Genomic DNA, 14,637 nt, shown 5'->3' with positions numbered 1-14,637 from the left:
GGGCTCTCCACAGGAAAGGCGAGAGGAACTCCAGGGTCGTGCCACCATTCCAAGAGTCCCCCAGATGTGTCAGTCCATTCCAGAGGAACCTGTTTTCCCTGCACTGCCTTGACGTTCAAGCCGAGGATCGACTCCCACCACGTGTGCACGTGGGACAGCCCTGTGGGAAAGCCTCGTGGGAAAGCCTCGTGGGAAAGACTCGAGGGAAAACCATAGATCCTTTGATCCACGCGGCGGACTTCGTGACACTGCTGCTACCGCTCTGGAGGAAAGCGCAAGTGCATGCCCGCATTCGAGACGAGGACTGACTCCCCTGGGGAGACTCCAGAAGTACCCCAAGATCCATGTCAGCACTGGAGAGGAATCCTCAGGTTCCGGCCCCGACTCCACACAAGGTCTTAGGCCCCGGCATCGACGGGAGAGGAATCCCGAGAGGCCCCCGAGGAACTCGCATGGGGACTGGCCTTTCCTGAGGCCACCAGAGCGGGTCCCTGAGGTCCCCGTCGTAAGTCGAGAGCACCTGCCGCAACTCGAGAAAATCCAGGAGGTTTTGCCCTCCAGGCGAGATGAGGCCCATTTCCGCTGAGGCTTCTGGAGGACAATCACATCTAACCACTGGAACGTCCAAAGGGTCCTTCACACCCTTGCTGCAACTCAAGAAGATCCCCGACATACCCGTCTGCACTCGAGAGGAAGCACGTGGTGTCCCGCACACATCCAGGGAAGCCCCGTTTCCGCCTCCTAGCTCGAGATGAGGGATCCTTTCCCTGTTTCGTTGGGAAAGAATTCCCGGCGTTCCCGTCGCATCTCAAGAGGAGGCGCTCTCCACAGGAAAGGCGAGAGGAACTCCAGGGTCGTGCCACCATTCCAAGAGTCCCCCAGATGTGTCAGTCCATTCCAGAGGAACTTGTTTTCCCTGCACTGCCTTGACGTTCAAGCCGAGGATCGACTCCCACCACGTGTGCACGTGGGACAGCCCTGTGGGAAAGCCTCGTGGGAAAGCCTCGTGGGAAAGACTCGAGGGAAAACCATAGATCTTTTGATCCACGCGGCGGACTGCGTGACAATGCTGCTACCGCTCTGGAGGAAAGCGCAAGTGCATGCCCGCATTCGAGACGAGGACTAACTCCCCTGGGGAGACTCCAGAAGTACCCCAAGATCCATGTCAGCACTGGAGAGGAATCCTCAGGTTCCGGCCCCGACTCCACACAAGGTCTTAGGCCCCGGCATCGACGGGAGAGGAATCCCGAGAGGCCCCCTAGGAACTCGCATGGGGACTGGCCTTTCCTGAGGCCACCAGAGCGGGTCCCTGAGGTCCCCGTCGTAAGTCGAGAGCACCTGCCGCAACTCGAGAAAATCCAGGAGGTTTTGCCCTCCAGGCGAGATGAGGCCCATTTCCGCTGAGGCTTCTCGAGGCTAATCACGTCTAACCACTGGAACTTCCAAAGGGTCCTTCACACCCTTGCTGCAACTCAAGAAGTTCCCCGACATACCCGTCTCCACTCGAGAGGAAGCACGTGGGTCCCGCACACATCCAGGGGAGCCCCGTTTCCGCCTCCTAGCTCGAGATGAGGGATCCTTTCCCTGTTTCGTAGGGAAAGAATTCCCGGCGTTCCCGTCGCATCTCAAGAGGAGGCGCTCTAAACAGGAAAGGCGAGAGGAACTTCAGGGTCATGCCACCATTACAAGAGTCCCCCAGATGTGTCAGTCCATTCCAGAGGAACCTGTTTTCCCTGCACTGCCTTGACGTTCAAGCCGAGGATCGACTCCCACCACGTGAGCACGTGGGACAGCCCTGTGGGAAAGCCTCGTGGGAAAGCCTCGTGGGAAAGACTCGAGGGAAAACCATAGATCCTTTGATCCACGCAGCAGACTGCGTGACACTGCTGCTACCGCTCTGGAGGAAAGAGCAAGTGCATGCCCGCATTCGAGACGAGGACTGACTCCCCTGGGGAGACTCCAGAAGTACCCCGAGATCCATGTCAGCACTGGAGAGGAATCCTCAGGTTCCGGCCCCGACTCCACACAAGGTCTTAGGCCCCGGCATCGACGGTAGAGGAATCCCGAGAGGCCCCCGAGGAACTCGCATGGGGACTGGCCTTTCCTGAGGCCACCAGAGCGTGTCCCTGAGGTCCCCGTCGTAAGTCGAGAGCACCTGCCGCAACTCGAGAAAATCCAGGAGGTTTTGCCCTCCAGGCGAGATGAGGCCCATTTCCGCTGAGGCTTCTCGAGGCCAATCAAATCTAACCACTGGAACTTCCAAATGGTCCTTCACACCCTTGCTGCAACTCAAGAAGTTCCCCGACATACCCGTCTCCACTCGAGAGGAAGCACGTGGGGTCCCGCACACATCCAGGGGAGCCCCGTTTCCGCCTCCTAGCTCGAGATGAGGGATCCTTTCCCTGTTTCGTAGGGAAAGAATTCCCGGGGTTCCCGTCGCATCTCAAGAGGAGGCGCTCTCCACAGGAAAGGCGAGAGGAACTCCAGGGTCGTGCCACCATTCCAAGAGTCCCCCAGATGTGTCAGTCCATTCCAGAGGAACCTGTTTTCCCTGCACTGCCTTGACGTTCAAGCCGAGGATCGACTCCCACCACGTGTGCACGTGGGACAGCCCTGTGGGAAAGCCTCGTGGGAAAGCCTCGTGGGAAAGACTCGAGGGAAAACCATAGATCCTTTGATCCACGCGGCGGACTTCGTGACACTGCTGCTACCGCTCTGGAGGAAAGCGCAAGTGCATGCCCGCATTCGAGACGAGGACTGACTCCACTGGGGAGACTCCAGAAGTACCCCAAGATCCATGTCAGCACTGGAGAGGAATCCTCAGGTTCCGGCCCCGACTCCACACAAGGTCTTAGGCCCCGGCATCGACGGGAGAGGAATCCCGAGAGGCCCCCGAGGAACTCGCATGGGGACTGGCCTTTCCTGAGGCCACCAGAGCGGGTCCCTGAGGTCCCCGTCGTAAGTCGAGAGCACCTGCCGCAACTCGAGAAAATCCAGGAGGTTTTGCCCTCCAGGCGAGATGAGGCCCATTTCCGCTGAGGCTTCTGGAGGCCAATCACATCTAACCACTGGAACTTCCAAAGGGTCCTTCACACCCTTGCTGCAACTCAAGAAGATCCCCGACATACCCGTCTGCACTCGAGAGGAAGCACGTGGTGTCCCGCACACATCCAGGGGAGCCCCGTTTCCGCCTCCTAGCTCGAGATGAGGGATCCTTTCCCTGTTTCGTAGGGAAAGAATTCCCGGCGTTCCCGTCGCATCTCAAGAGGAGGCGCTCTCCACAGGAAAGGCGAGAGGAACTCCAGGGTCGTGCCACCATTCCAAGAGTCCCCCAGATGTGTCAGTCCATTCCAGAGGAACTTGTTTTCCCTGCACTGCCTTGACGTTCAAGCCGAGGATCGACTCCCACCACGTGTGCACGTGGGACAGCCCTGTGGGAAAGTCTCGTGGGAAAGCCTCGTGGGAAAGACTCGAGGGAAAACCATAGATCTTTTGATCCACGCGGCGGACTGCGTGTCACTGCTGCTACCGCTCTGGAGGAAAGCGCAAGTGCATGCCCGCATTCGAGACGATGACTAACTCCCCTGGGGAGACTCCAGAAGTACCCCAAGATCCATGTCAGCACTGGAGAGGAATCCTCAGGTTCCGGCCCCGACTCCACACAAGGTCTTAGGCCCCGGCATCGACGGGAGAGGAATCCCGAGAGGCCCCCTAGGAACTCGCATGGGGACTGGCCTTTCCTGAGGCCACCAGAGCGGGTCCCTGAGGTCCCCGTCGTAGGTCGAGAGCACCTGCCGCAACTCGAGAAAATCCAGGAGGTTTTGCCCTCCAGGCGAGATGAGGCCCATTTCCGCTGAGGCTTCTCGAGGCTAATCACGTCTAACCACTGGAACTTCCAAAGGGTCCTTCACACCCTTGCTGCAACTCAAGAAGTTCCCCGACATACCCGTCTCCACTCGAGAGGAAGCACGTGGGTCCCTCACACATCCAGGGGAGCCCCGTTTCCGCCTCCTAGCTCGAGATGAGGGATCCTTTCCCTGTTTCGTAGGGAAAGAATTCCCGGCGTTCCCGTCGCATCTCAAGAGGAGGCGCTCTCCACAGGAAAGGCGAGAGGAACTCCAGGGTCGTGCCACCATTCCAAGAGTCCCCCAGATGTGTCAGTCCATTCCAGAGGAACCTGTTTTCCCTGCACTGCCTTGACGTTCAAGCCGAGGATCGACTCCCACCACGTGTGCACGTGGGACAGCCCTGTGGGAAAGCCTCGTGGGAAAGACTCGAGGGAAAACAATAGATCCTTTGATCCACGCGGCAGACTGGGTGACACTGCTGCTACCGCTCTGGAGGAAAGCGCAAGTGCATGCCCGCATTCGAGACGAGGACTGACTCCCCTGGGGAGATTCCAGAAGTACCCCAAGATCCATGTCAGCACTGGAGAGGAATCCTCAGGTTCCGGCCCCGATTCCACACAAGGTCTTAGGCCCCGGCATCGACGGGAGAGGAATCCCGAGAGGCCCCCGAGGAACTCGCATGGGGACTGGCCTTTCCTGAGGCCACCAGATCGGTTCCCTGAGGTCCCCGTCGTAAGTCGAGAGCACCTGCCGCAACTCGAGAAAATCCAGGAGGTTTTGCCCTCCAGGCGAGATGAGGCCCATTTCCGCTGAGGCTTCTCGAGGCCAATCACATCTTACCACTGGAACTTCCAAAGGGTCCTTCACACCCTTGCTGCAACTCAAGAAGTTCCCCGACATACACGTCTCCACTCGAGAGGAAGCACGTGGGGTCCCGCACACATCCAGGGGAGCCCCGTTTCCGCCTCCTAGCTCGAGATGAGGGATCCTTGCCCTGTTTCGTAGGGAAAGAATTCCCGGCGTTCCCGTCGCATCTCAAGAGGAGGCGCTCTCCACAGGAAAGGCGAGAGGAACTCCAGGGTCGTGCCACCATTCCAAGAGTCCCCCAGATGTGTCAGTCCATTCCAGAGGAACCTGTTTTCCCTGCACTGCCTTGACGTTCAAGCCGAGGATCGACTCCCACCACGTGTGCACGTGGGACAGCCCTGTGGGAAAGCCTCGTGGGAAAGCCTCGTGGGAAAGACTCGAGGGAAAACCATAGATCCTTTGATCCACGCGGCGGACTGCGTGACACTGCTGCTACCGCTCTGGAGGAAAGCGCAAGTGCATGCCCGCATTCGAGACGAGGACTGACTCCCCTGGGGAGATTCCAGAAGTACCCCAAGATCCATGTCAGCACTGGAGAGGAATCCTCAGGTTCCGGCCCCGACTCCACACAAGGTCTTAGGCCCCGGCATCGACGGGAGAGGAATCCCGAGACGCCCCCGAGGAACTCGCATGGGGACTGGCCTTTCCTGAGGCCACCAGAGCGGGTCCCTGAGGTCCCCGTCGTAAGTCGAGAGCACCTGCCGTAACTCGAGAAAATCCAGGAGATTTTGCCCTCCAGGCGAGATGAGGCCCATTTCCGCTGAGGCTTCTCGAGGCTAATCACGTCTAACCACTGGAACTTCCAAAGGGTCCTTCACACCCTTGCTGCAACTCAAGAAGTTCCCCGACATACCCGTCTCCACTCGAGAGGAATCACGTGGGTCCCGCACACATCCAGGGGAGCCCCGTTTCCGCCTCCTAGCTCGAGATGAGGGATCCTTTCCCTGTTTCGTAGGGAAAGAATTCCCGGCGTTCCCGTCGCATCTCAAGAGGAGGCGCTCTCCACAGGAAAGGCGAGAGGAACTCCAGGGTCGTGCCACCATTCCAAGAGTCCCCCTGATGTGTCAGTCCATTCCAGAGGAACCTGTTTTCCCTGCACTGCCTTGACGTTCAAGCCGAGGATCGACTCCCACCACGTGTGCACGTGGGACAGCCCTGTGGGAAAGCCTCGTGGGAAAGCCTCGTGGGAAAGACTCGAGGGAAAACCATAGATCCTTTGATCCACGCGGCGGACTGCGTGACACTGCTGCTACCGCTCTGGAGGAAAGCGCAAGTGCATGCCCGCATTCGAGACGAGGACTGACTCCCCTGGGGAGACTCCAGAATTACCCCAAGATCCATGTCAGCACTGGAGAGGAATTCTCAGGTTCCGGCCCCGACTCCACACAAGGTCTTAGGCCCCGGCATCGACGGGAGAGGAATCCCGAGAGGCCCCCGAGGAACTCGCATGGGGACTGGCCTTTCCTGAGGCCACCAGAGCGGGTCCCTGAGGTCCCCGTCGTAAGTCGAGAGCACTTGCCGCAACTCGAGAAAATCCAGGAGGTTTTGCCCTCCAGGCGAGATGAGGCCCATTTCCGCTGAGGCTTCTCGAGGCCAATCACATCTAACCACTGGAACTTCCAAAGGGTCCTTCACACCCTTGCTGCAACTCAAGAAGTTCCCCGACATACCCGTCTGCACTCGAGAGGAAGCACGTGGTGTCCCGCAAACATCCAGGGGAGCCCCGTTTCCGCCTCCTAGCTCGAGATGAGGGATCCTTTCCCTGTTTCGTAGGGAAAGAATTCCCGGCGTTCCCGTCGCATCTCAAGAGGAGGCGCTCTCCACAGGAAAGGCGAGAGGAACTCCAGGGTCATGCCACTATTCCAAGAGTCCCCCAGATGTGTCAGTCCATTCCAGAGGAACCTGTTTTCCCTGCACTGCCTTGACGTTCAAGCCGAGGATCGACTCCCACCACGTGTGCACGTGGCACAGCCCTGTGGGAAAGCCTCGTGGGAAAGACTCGAGGGAAAACCATAGATCCTTTGATCCACGCGGCGGACTGCGTGACACTGCTGCTACCGCTCTGGAGGAAAGCGCAAGTGCATGCCCGCATTCGAGACGAGGACTGACTCCCCTGGGGAGACTCCAGAAGTACCCCTAGATCCATGTCAGCACTGGAGAGGAATCCTCAGGTTCCGGCCCCGACTCCACACAAGGTCTTAGGCCCGGGCATCGACGGGAGAGGAATCCCGAGAGGCCCCCGAGGAACTCGCATGGGGACTGGCCTTTCCTGAGGCCACCAGAGCGGGTCCCTGAGGTCCCCGTCGTAAGTCGAGAGCACCTGCCGCAACTCGAGAAAATCCAGGAGGTTTTGCTCTCCAGGCGAGATGAGGCCCATTTCCGCTGAGGCTTCTCGAGGCCAATCACCTCTAACCACTGGAACTTCCAAAGGGTCCTTCACACCCTTGCTGCAACTCAAGAAGTTCCCCGACATACCCGTCTCCACTCGAGAGGAAGCACGTGGGTCCCGCACACATCCAGGGAAGCCCCGTTTCCCCCTCCTAGCTCGAGATGAGGGATCCTTTCCCTGTTTCGTAGGGAAAGAATTCCCGGCGTTCCCGTCGCATCTCAAGAGGAGGCGCTCTCCACAGGAAAGGCGAGAGGAACTCCAGGGTCGTGCCACCATTCCAAGAGTCCCCCAGATGTGTCAGGCCATTCCAGAGGAACCTGTTTTCCCTGCACTGCCTTGACGTTCAAGCCGAGGATCGACTCCCACCACGTGTGCACGTGGGAGAGCCCTGTGGGAAACCCTCGTGGGAAAGACTCGAGGGAAAACCATAGATCCTTTGATCCACGCGGTAGACTGCGTGACACTGCTGCTACCGCACTGGAGGAAAGCGCAAGTGCATGCCCGCATTCGAGACGAGGACTGACTCCCCGGGGGAGACTCCAGAAGTACCCCAAGATCCATGTCAGCACTGGAGAGGAATCCTCAGGTTCAGGCCCCGACTCCACACAAGGTCTTAGGCCCCGGCATCGACGGGAGAGGAATCCCGAGAGGCCCCCGAGGAACTCGCATGGGGACTGGCCTTTCCTGAGGCCACCAGAGCGGGTCCCTGAGGTCCCCGTCGTAAGTCGAGAGCACCTGCCGCAACTCGAGAAAATCCAGGAGGTTTTGCCCTCCAGGCGAGATGAGGCCCATTTCCGTTGAGGCTTCTCGAGGCCAATCACATCTAACCACTGGAACTTCCAAAGGGTCCTTCACACCCTTGCTGCAACTCAAGAAGTTCCCCGACATACCCGTCTGCACTCGAGAGGAAGCACGTGGTGTCCCGCACACATCCAGGGGAGCCCCGTTTCCGCCTCCTAGCTCGAGATGAGGGATCCTTTCCCTGTTTCGTAGGGAAAGAATTTCCGGCGTTCCCGTAGCATCTCAAGAGGAGGCGCTCTCCACAGGAAAGGCGAGAGGAACTCCAGGGTCGTGCCACCATTCCAAGAGTCCCCCAGATGTGTCAGTCCATTCCAGAGGAACCTGTTTTCCCTGCACTGCTTTAACGTTCAAGCCGAGGATCGACTCCCACCACGTGTGCACGTGGGACAGCCCTGTGGGAAAGCCTCGTGGGAAAGCCTCGTGGGAAAGACTCCAGGGAAAACCATAGATCATTTGATCCACGCGGCGGACTGCGTGACACTGCTGCTACCACCCTGGAGGAAAGCGCAAGTGCATGCCCGCATTCGAGACAAGGACTGACTCCCCTGGGGAGACTCCAGAAGTACCCCAAGATCCATGTCAGCACTGGAGAGGAATCCTCAGGTTCCGGCCCCGACTCCACACAAGGTCTTAGGCCCCGGCATCGATGGGAGAGGAATCCCGAGAGGCCCCCGAGGAACTCGCATGGGGACTGGCCTTTCCTGAGGCCACCAGAGCGGGTCCCTGAGGTCCCCGTCGTAAGTCGAGAGCACCTGCCGCAACTCGAGAAAATCCAGGAGGTTTTGCCCTCCAGGCGAGATGAGGCCCATTTCCGCTGAGGCTTCTCGAGGCCAATCACATCTAACCACTGGAACTTCCAAAGGGTCCTTCACACCCTTGCTGCAACTCAAGAAGTTCCCCGACATACCCGTCTGCACTCGAGAGGAAGCACGTGGTGTCCCACACACATCCAGGGGAGCCCCGTTTCCGCCTCCTTGCTCGAGATGAGGGATCCTTTCCCTGTTTCGTAGGGAAAGAATTCCCGGCGTTCCCGTCGCATCTCAAGAGGAGGCGCTCTCCACAGGAAAGGCGAGAGGAACTCCAGGGTCATGTCAACATTCCAAGAGTCCCCCAGATGTGTCAGTCCATTCCAGAGGAACCTGTTTTCCCTGCACTGCCTTGACGTTCAAGCCGAGGATCGACTCCCACCACGCGTGCACGTGGGACATCCCTGTGGGAAAGCCTCGTGGGAAAGCCTCGTGGGAAAGACTCGAGGGAAAAGCAAACATCCTTTGATCCACGCGGCGGACTGCGTGACACTACTGCTACCACTCTGGAGGAAAGCGCAAGTGCATGTCCGCATTCGAGACGAGGATTGACTCCCCTGGGGAGACTCCAGAAGTACCCCAAGATCCATGTCAGCACTGGAGAGGAATCCTCAGGTTCCGGCCCCGACTCCACACAAGGTCTTAGGCCCCGGCATCGACGGGAGAGGAATCCCGAGAGGCCCCCGAGGAACTCGCATGGGGACTGGCCTTTCCTGAGGCCACCAGAGCGGGTCCCTGAGGTCCCCGTCGTAAGTCGAGAGCACCTGCCGCAACTCGAGAAAATCCAGGAGGTTTTGCCTTCCAGGAGAGATGAGGCCCATTTCCGCTGAGGCTTCTCGAGGCCAATCACATCTAACCACTGGAACTTCCAAAGGGTCCTTCACACCCTTGCTGCAACTCAAGAAGTTCCCCGACATACCCGTCTCCACTTGAGAGGAAGCACGTGGGGTCCCGCACACATCCAGGGGAACCCTTTCCGCCTCCTAGCTCGAGATGAGGGATCCTTTCCCTGTTTCGTAGGGAAAGAATTCCCGGCGTTCCCGTCGCATCTCAAGAGGAGGCGCTCTCCACAGGAAAGGCGAGAGGAACTCCAGGGTCGTGCCACCATTCCAAGAGTCCCCCAGATGTGTCAGTCCAATCCAGAGGAACCTGTTTTCCCTGCACTGCCTTGACGTTCAAGCCGAGGATCGACTCCCACCACGTGTGCACGTGGGACTGCCCTGTGGGAAAGCCTCGTGGGAAAGCCTCGTGGGAAAGACTGGAGGGAAAACCATAGATCCTTTGATCCACGCGGCGGACTGCGTGACACTGCTGCTACCGCTCTGGAGGAAAGCGCAAGTGCATGCCCGCATTCGAGACGAGGACTGACTCCCCTGGGGAGACTCCAGAAGTACCCCAAGATCCATGTCAGCACTGGAGAGGAATCCTCAGGTTCCGGCCCCGTCTCCACACAAATACTTAGGCACCGGCATCGACGGGAGAGGGATCCCGAGAGGCCCCCGAGGAACTCGCATGGGGACTGGCCTTTCCTGAGGCCACCAGAGCGGGTCCCTGAGGTCCCCGTCGTAAGTCTAGAGCACCTGCCGCAACTCGAGAAATTCCAGGAGGTTTTGCCCTCCAGGCGAGATGAGGCCCATTTCCGCTGAGGCTTCTCGAGGCTAATCACGTCTAACCGCTGGAACTTCCAAAGGGTCCTTCACACCCTTGCTGCAACTCAAGAACTTCCCCGACATACCCGTCTCCACTCGAGAGGAAGCACGTGGGGTCCCGCACACATCCAGGGGAACCCTTTTCCGCCTCCTAGCTCGAGATGAGGGATCCTTTCCCTGTTTCGTAGGGAAAGAATTCCCGGCGTTCCCGTCGCATCTCAAGAGGAGGCGCTCTCCACAGGAAAGGCGAGAGGAACTCCAGGGTCGTGCCACCATTCCAAGAGTCCCCCAGATGTGTCAGTCCGTTCCAGAGGAACCTGTTTTCCCTGCACTGCCTTGACGTTCAAGCCGAGGATCGACTCCCACCACGTGTGCACGTGGGACAGCCCTGAGGGAAAGCCTCGTGGGAAAGCCTCGTCGGAAAGACTCGAGGGAAAACCATAGATCCTTTGATCCACGCGGCGGACTGCGTGACACTGCTGCTACCGCTATGGAGGAAAGCGCAAGTGCATGCCCGCATTCGAGACGAGGACTGACTCCCCTGGGGAGACTCCAGAAGTACCCCAAGATCCATGTCAGCACTGGAGAGGAATCCTCAGGTTCCGGCCCCGACTCCACACAAGGTCTTAGGCCCCGGCATCGACGGGAGAGGAATCCCGAGAGGCCCCCGAGGAACTCGCATGGGGACTGGCCTTTCCTGAGGCCACCAGAGCGGGTCCCTGAGGTCCCCGTCGTAAGTCGAGAGCACCTGCCGCACCTCGAGAAAATCCAGGAGGTTTTGCCCTCCAGGCGAGATGAGGCCCATTTCCGCTGAGGCTTCTCGAGGCCAATCACATCTAACCACTGGAACTTCCAAAGGGTCCTTCACACCCTTGCTGCAACTCAAGAAGTTCCCCGACATACCCGTCTGCACTCGAGAGGAAGCACGTGGTGTCCCGCACACATCCAGGGGAGCCCTGTTTCCGCCTCCTGCTCGAGATGAGGGATCCTTTCCCTGTTTCTTAGGGAAAGAATTCCCGGCGTTCCCGTCGCATCTCAAAAGGAGGCGCTCTCCACAGGAAGGGCGAGAGGAACTCCAGGGTCGTGACACCATTCCAAGAGTCCCCCAGAAGTGTCAGTCCATTCCAGAGGAACCTGTTTTCCCTGCACTGCCTTGACGTTCAAGCCGAGGATCGACTCCCACCACGTGTGCACGTGGGACAGCCCTGTGGGAAAGCCTCGTGGGAAAGCCTCGTGGGAAAGACTCGAGGGAAAACCATAGATCCTTTGATCCACGCGGCGGACTGCATGACACTGCTGCTACCGCTGTGGAGGAAAGCGCAAGTGCATGCCCGCATTCGAGACGAGGACTGACTCCCCTGTGGAGACTCCAGAAGTACCCCAAGATCCATGTCAGCACTGGAGAGGAATCCTCAGGTTCCGGCCCCGACTCCACACAAGGTCTTAGGCCCCGGCATCGATGGGAGAGGAATCCCGAGAGGCCCCCGAGGAACTCGCATGGGGACTGGCCTTTCCTGAGGCCACCAGAGCGGGTCCCTGAGGTCCCCGTCGTAAGTCGAGAGCACCTGCCGCAACTCGAGAAAATCCAGGAGGTTTTGCCCTCCAGGCGAGATGAGGCCCATTTCCGCTGAGGCTTCTCGAGGCCAATCACATCTAACCACTGGAACTTCCAAAGGGTCCTTCACACCCTTGCTGCAACTCAAGAAGTTCCCCGACATACCCGTCTGCACTCGAGAGGAAGCACGTGGTGTCCCACACACATCCAGGGGAGCCCCGTTTCCGCCTCCTTGCTCGAGATGAGGGATCCTTTCCCTGTTTCGTAGGGAAAGAATTCCCGGCGTTCCCGTCGCATCTCAAGAGGAGGCGCTCTCCACAGGAAAGGCGAGAGGAACTCCAGGGTCATGTCAACATTCCAAGAGTCCCCCAGATGTGTCAGTCCATTCCAGAGGAACCTGTTTTCCCTGCACTGCCTTGACGTTCAAGCCGAGGATCGACTCCCACCACGCGTGCACGTGGGACAGCCCTGTGGGAAAGCCTCGTGGGAAAGCCTCGTGGGAAAGACTCGAGGGAAAACCATAGATCCTTTGATCCACGCGGCGGACTGCGTGACACTGCTGCTACCGCTCTGGAGGAAAGCGCAAGGGCATGCCCGCATTCGAGACGAGGACTGACTCCCCTGGGGAGACTCCAGAAGTACCCCAAGATCCATGTCAGCACAGGAGAGGAATCCTCAGGTTCCGGCCCCGACTCCACACAAGGTCTTAGGCCCCGGCATCGACGGGAGAGGAATCCTGAGAGGCCCCCGTGGAACTCGCATGGGGACTGGCCTTTCCTGAGGCCACCAGAGCGGGTCCCTGAGGTCCCCGTCGTAAGTCGAGAGCAGCTGCCGCAACTCGAGAAAATCCAGGAGGTTTTGCCCTCCAGGCGAGATGAGGCCCATTTCCGCTGAGGCTTCTCGAGGCTAGTCACGTCTAACCACTGGAACTTCCAAAGGGTCCTTCACACCCTTGCTGCAACTCAAGAAGTTCCCCGACATACCCGTCTCCACTCGAGAGGAAGCACGTGGGGCCCCCACACATCCAGGGGAACCCTTTTCCGCCTCCTAGCTCGAGATGAGGGATCATTTCCCTGTTTCGTAAGGAAAGAATTCCCGGCGTTCCCGTCGCATCTCAAGAGGAGGCGCTCTCCACAGGAAAGGCGAGAGGAACTCCAGGGTCATGCCACCATTCCAAGAGTCCCCCAGATGTGTCAGTCCATTCCAGAGGAACCTGTTTTCCCTGCACTGCCTTGACGTTCAAGCCGAGGATCGACTCCCACCACGTGTGCACGTGGGACAGCCCTGTGGGAAAGCCTCGTGGGAAAGCCTCGTGGGAAAGACTCGAGGGAAAAGCAAACATCCTTTGATCCACGCGGCGGACTGCGTGACACTGCTGCTACCACTCTGGAGGAAAGCGCAAGTGCATGTCCGCATTCGAGACGAGGATTGACTCCCCTGGGGAGACTCCAGAAGTACCCCAAGATCCATGTCAGCACTGGAGAGGAATCCTCAGGTTCCGGCCCCGACTCCACACAAGGTCTTAGGCCCCGGCATCGACGGGAGAGGAATCCCGAGAGGCCCCCGAGGAACTCGCATGGGGACTGGCCTTTCCTGAGGCCACCAGAGCGGGTCCCTGAGGTCCCCGTCGTAAGTCGAGAGCACCTGCCGCAACTCGAGAAAATCCAGGAGGTTTTGCCTTCCAGGAGAGATGAGGCCCATTTCCGCTGAGGCTTCTCGAGGCCAATCACATCTAACCACTGGAACTTCCAAAGGGTCCTTCACACCCTTGCTGCAACTCAAGAAGTTCCCCGACATACCCGTCTCCACTCGAGAGGAAGCACGTGGGGTCCCGCACACATCCAGGGGAACCCTTTCCGCCTCCTAGCTCGAGATGAGGGATCCTTTCCCTGTTTCGTAGGGAAAGAATTCCCGGCGTTCCCGTCGCATCTCAAGAGGAGGCGCTCTCCACAGGAAAGGCGAGAGGAACTCCAGGGTCGTGCCACCATTCCAAGAGTCCCCCAGATGTGTCAGTCCAATCCAGAGGAACCTGTTTTCCCTGCACTGCCTTGACGTTCAAGCCGAGGATCGACTCCCACCACGTGTGCACGTGGGACTGCCCTGTGGGAAAGCCTCGTGGGAAAGCCTCGTGGGAAAGACTGGAGGGAAAACCATAGATCCTTTGATCCACGCGGCGGACTGCGTGACACTGCTGCTACCGCTCTGGAGGAAAGCGCAAGTGCATGCCCGCATTCGAGACGAGGACTGACTCCCCTGGGGAGACTCCAGAAGTACCCCAAGATCCATGTCAGCACTGGAGAGGAATCCTCAGGTTCCGGCCCCGTCTCCACACAAATACTTAGGCCCCGGCATCGACGGGAGAGGGATCCCGAGAGGCCCCCGAGGAACTCGCATGGGGACTGGCCTTTCCTGAGGCCACCAGAGCGGGTCCCTGAGGTCCCCGTCGTAAGTCTAGAGCACCTGCCGCAACTCGAGAAATTCCAGGAGGTTTTGCCCTCCAGGCGAGATGAGGCCCATTTCCGCTGAGGCTTCTCGAGGCTAATCACGTCTAACCGCTGGAACTTCCAAAGGGTCCTTCACACCCTTGCTGCAACTCAAGAACTTCCCCGACATACCCGTCTCCACTCGAGAGGAAGCACGTGGGGTCCCGCACACATCCAGGGGAGCCCCGTTTCCGCCTCCTAGCTCGAGATGAGGGATCCTTTCCCTGTTTCGTAGGGAA

Source organism: Ovis canadensis, chromosome 9 (genome assembly GCF_042477335.2).
Source record: "Ovis canadensis isolate MfBH-ARS-UI-01 breed Bighorn chromosome 9, ARS-UI_OviCan_v2, whole genome shotgun sequence".
In the NCBI taxonomy this organism is placed as follows: Eukaryota; Metazoa; Chordata; class Mammalia; order Artiodactyla; family Bovidae; genus Ovis; species Ovis canadensis.
Note: the sequence above shows the minus strand (reverse complement) of the source record.